The sequence below is a fragment of the Nyctereutes procyonoides genome, unplaced genomic scaffold (genome assembly GCF_905146905.1).
Source record: "Nyctereutes procyonoides isolate TBG_1078 unplaced genomic scaffold, NYPRO_anot_genome, whole genome shotgun sequence".
NCBI lineage: Eukaryota > Metazoa > Chordata > Mammalia > Carnivora > Canidae > Nyctereutes > Nyctereutes procyonoides.
Window position 1 is genome coordinate 16,764,422 of NW_026575136.1, and position 4,829 is coordinate 16,769,250.

The 4,829-nt window shown below is 43.9% G+C and overlaps 1 long non-coding RNA gene across 1 annotated transcript; it reads right to left on the reverse strand.

Moving 5' to 3' along the window:
- Positions 1-1,688: 1,688 nt before the first annotated feature.
- Positions 1,689-2,903, reverse strand: LOC129495584 (uncharacterized). The gene is made up of 2 exons (XR_008661557.1): positions 2,708-2,903; positions 1,689-2,443 (listed from the first exon to the last, which is right to left on the reverse strand). It is a non-coding gene; the product is annotated as an uncharacterized LOC129495584 (long non-coding RNA).
- Positions 2,904-4,829: the final 1,926 nt, after the last annotated feature.

Below are 4,829 nucleotides of genomic sequence, written 5' to 3' on the forward strand. Positions count from 1 at the left end.
GAGATTAAGACCTGAGCTGAGATCAAGAGTCAGACGTTTAAACAACTAAGCTACCCAGGCATGCCATTTTTTTTTGTCATGTTTATATAACTGGACTCCTTTTTTAATGTATTTTTCTTGGACTGAGTCTTGCCATCAGCTGAAGGTAGCTGGAGATTAAACATACTGTTTAGCTCTTACCAGCCCCCTGTCCCAGAGCTAGTTCCTGCACCTTACGTTACCAGTACCTGGCTTGGGTTGCCATCTCCACTCGAGTCTGCAGAAGGGTGGGGCTCTCCCCTCTTCTACCGACTGCCACACTTAAAAGATACTATCTATACATTAGTGTTTGAGCGGTTTCTTCCTTCTCCATGGATCATAGGTGTTGACTTTTTCCCTTTCAAGCTTGGCAAAAGCAAACCACTTACCACTTAACAAGAGAAGATTTATTACATTTAACCAAAAGGATAAGATGTTTCTACAGTAATACTGTATGTATCGGCAGAAGTGCTGTCCCAGCTATGGCTGAGTCATCTATAGTGCCTCCCTGGACATCTCTTCCTCCACCACCACTGTAAAGTGACTATGGGTCCAGTTCTCACCCTCCAGAACATGATCACAAAAGGGCAGTCAGACACCACAGTCATCTGCTGAGATCACCTCTCGCTACTCCAGCCAATTTCCTATGCAGGGCTGTTCAATGGGCCAGTTTTGTTGCCATTCAAAGCGGCTCTTAGCCATTTATTGATTGGTCAGTTTGAGCATATGATTCAAATATTTCTCAAATTATTAGAAAGCAAAGAGGGAGTAATAAGATCACATATGGGTTGTATTTCAGGTACCAATTAAAATCTGAAATTATTTGTGGCCATGGAGTTCCCGAACAAGTAAGATTATTTGTGTCATCCAATGATCTGGATGTTTCATTCCTTTTTAAGAAATCTTTAGTCGAGATGCCTCCACAATATCTCCCTCTATGAGAGCCAGACTCATTTATCTGTTTTCAAAAGCTAATTTAGTACTCTGAAGGGTATAGTGGATATCACTTCAGGCATAGAAAAAGGCGTATGTGTGCATGTGCCCGTGTATGTTCCACGTTAGAAAGAGGCCTTGCAGTCTGCTGTAGGATTTTAATGCGTACTCTTGTTATTGTCTGGGAAAACTGTTATCCTATGGTCTTGGTCTGGGTCCTCATTGGATGCAACTACTGGCTGAGTATGAGCCCAGATTGGCCAGATCCCTGCTTATTCTGATATGAACCACTCATTGGCTGCTGCTACAGCAGTGAGCCAGAGCTGGGCTGGTTTCCCAGTCCTGCCCCTTCCGGCTTTCCTTTCTTTCCCTCTAGAGGAAAGAAACCTTTGCCTGTTTTGCAAAGGTCCTGGCAGCCCTCATAATTAGGGACAGAACCAATGAGTCATCATTCAGTGACAGAAACGGGGCAGACCGAAATCCACTTGACTGGCACCCACTTGATTGTCTATATGGCATCCCTAGGATCATGGGTAACAGAAGTTATTCAGCTAGATTTGAATTCCATTTCCTTTCCTTTATATCGTCCTCATTCCTTTCTTCTGGGGAAATTAAAAAAAATATATATATATATATAATGCAAATATATATAAAGGCAAACGAATTCAAAATGCTTGCAAACCACATTTTTTTTCTCATTTAAGATGAAAACAGATTTAACATAACCCCTAGATAAATATAGAGATTCACTGCTTTATTTGACAGAAAAAAAATAACAATGAACAAAATAGCTGTGCTCTTTAGGTGCTTAAATACTCATATCCAGGTATATTTGCAAAATAGGAATATAGACATGGCTTTGTACTTTCCATCCTGACATTAGGGGAGCCTTGGGTGACTTGTTATTCATTATGTTCTACAGCAATGTCATCTGAGTCTCTAGTTAAAAATTCAGTTTCCCTGGCTTGTCCTCTGAGCATGGAGTGAAGATCAACAGTCTGTATTTTTTTTTAACCAGTGTCCCACATGATTTTTGGGGTCTGTCCAATTAGGAAAACACTGTCCTAAAGGAACCAAGCCTGAGTCTTATTAAGGAGTTGCAGTAGTGTCAAGATAGAATGATCCTGGGATCTTCACTTCCCTCATTTTTCAGACGCACATGCTGGCCACTTGGGCTTTGCGCAGAACAGGAACATCCTGCTTATTGGCAAAGAAGCTGTCTCGAGAACCTGGCTTTCCACACTCCTGGTGGGGTGCTGAGTTTTCTTCCTGCCCATCATACTCCCTACCTCAGGATCTCCCGGATGGACTCACGTGTGAGGTATGCTCAGTATCTTCATGGAGACCAGAGAAGGAGCAACAGCAATGCTTTATTTTGAGAGAACTTTCCTTTCCAGTAATGTCCAACAGGCAGCTGGGGAATGCTCTGCGCCCAAACGGTGCTGTCCCACCTCAGAGGGCTGTGCAGATGGCACTGAATTAATCCTTTGTACTTGGAGAGAAAGAGAGAGAGAGAGAGACAGACAGACAGAGAGAGAGGGTACTGTCAATGGTCAGTCTTTGTACTACTCAAATTCCAAGTGGATTTTGAAGGGGTTCCAAGAATCATCATGCAAACACATCATGGTTGACAAAGAAACCAACAGTCACCTATGTTCCCATGAACATACAAGTTCAAAATACTTCTATGCATGTGTCACGAGTATTGAGGGAAATAATAATTTCTTAGCTCAGTCTCGTAGACTGGGTGACTTACAGAACAGAAGTTTATTTCTCCTGGTTCTGGAGGCTGAGAAGTCTAGATTCCGGTGTCAGGTGAGAGCCTGATCCCTGGGTTCCAGGCGGCTATCTTCTCGTACCCTCAGGTGGTGGAGAGAGATCATCTTCCTTGGGTCTCTTCTTACAAGAGCACTAATCCATTCATAAGGGCTCCTCCCTCATGATTTAATCACCTCCCACAGGCACCATCACATGGTCTGGATTGGATTTCAGCGTATGAATTCTGGGATGAGGGCAAACAACATTTGGTTCCTAGTCAATGAAGTCCTGCCAATAGAAGACCCTTTGTTAACTACAAAGAGAACCTATTACTGGGTAAGCATTATCAGATTTACGTGCACCTAAGGCAGCATGGGTGTGGCCATGAGGTCTGGAGAGAAAAGCTCACATATTTATACAGTAAACAGAAGAATGACTGAAGTATCTCATCTTGATGAAAGGCAAACAAATACATCTTGTGATTGTCTCCTATGTACCCCTTGAGAGACTCTTAATTTTGGAGGTGTGTGCTTGTATCTTCAAGAGTCACTAGACCTGTGACTTTGTAAAATCAAGAGTTCTGTGCCCTCTTAGTTTTCAAAAAGACATCCCCAGGGAGTGAATGCAGGAAGGTAGCCACATCCCCCCTCAAAGATAATTCCTTTTTACACTTACACGTGCCCTAGCCAAGTCCCTGAGGAATGTTCTAGCTGTGCCTTGAGCAATGGCTCGCACAATTGGCAGAAGTATATTACCTGCCAGGGTGGTTATTTTGAATAAAAACACTAATTTGATATAAAAGTCTTGGTGTGTTTACTTGAGAAATCAGCTCCTGCCCCAGTTTGCATGTGGGCTGCCTTGCTAAATATGAAAGCTCGTTTAAAAAGTCATTCCGCTGCGTCACTCATTCAGTGAAAACTAGAGGGAGGTAATTAAAGAGTGGGTGTTGGAGACAGGGAGAGAGGATGACTTGATTTGCTAGCAGGAAAAGGACTGAAGTGAGGACTCCACGTGAGGACCCAGGAGGTGCTGGGCTGTGGAGCTTGCTGGGCGTGAACTGGGCGTGAACTGGGCGTGAACTGGGTTGTGTGGCCGACTAAGAGGAGTTCCCGACACTGAGGAAGTGCTGCCCTCATGTTTTAATGCTGGAGCTCTGCTTGCTTAACAGCTGAGTGTAAGCTGTGAGGTAAAATACCAAAGCTCAAGAAAACAGAAGAGGCAGAGGATTGGCCAATGAACAGTAAAAGTTAAAATTTTGTCCTAGGTAAAAGGTGGCAGGGAGGCAGACTCATTGTTTCATGAATTATTGTTCTTTGATCTATTTAGCTTTTTGCTTTTTTTTTTAAACCTCTGTTATTATTATTATTATTATTATTATTATTATTATTATTATTTAGTAGGCTCCAGCGTGGAGCCCAACACAAGGCTTGAACTCGTCATCCTAAGATCAAGACCTGACCTGAGGTCAAGAGTCAGACGCTTAACTGACTCAGCCACCCTGGGGCCCCTTATTTGGCTTTTTAGATCCACTCTGGCCAGTAGAGTTTTCTGAGATGATGGAGATGTGTTATAACTGTGCTTTTCAACGTGGTAACCGCAACCCACGTGTGGTTATCGAGCACCAAAAATGTGGCCATGTGATGGAACCGAGGTGTCACTTTAATTTTATTTAATTTAAGTCTAAAGCACCACATGGGTCCCTGAGGCTACCATATTGAGTAGTACTTTAGCACAGGGCTTAGTACTTCTGCGGTATTTAGAAACTACATGTGCTTTTTCCTTAAAAGTGAATTTCGCTAACTTGTGTTTCTAGTTTACACAACTATATTGTTTCCAGAGAACATACAAAGTCTGATGGTTTGGAACTGTTCTTCCCTTTTTGGCTTGTTCGAGGTGACTTCCCCATGTGTGCACGGTGACAGGCCATCGTGAGGCTCAGCCTCCGGGGTGGTGTAGAGGGAAGGCTGCGGGCCTGGTGGCGCCAGGCTGCCCCTTTGGGATGTGTCGGCGCCCGCTCCGACCGCGGCTGTTGGAGCAAAGGCATCGTGGTTGACAAAGACACCGCCAAGGCCGTGGCCTCTTGTACCCTTTCCCGCGTTCCTGAGAAGACACTGGGTACG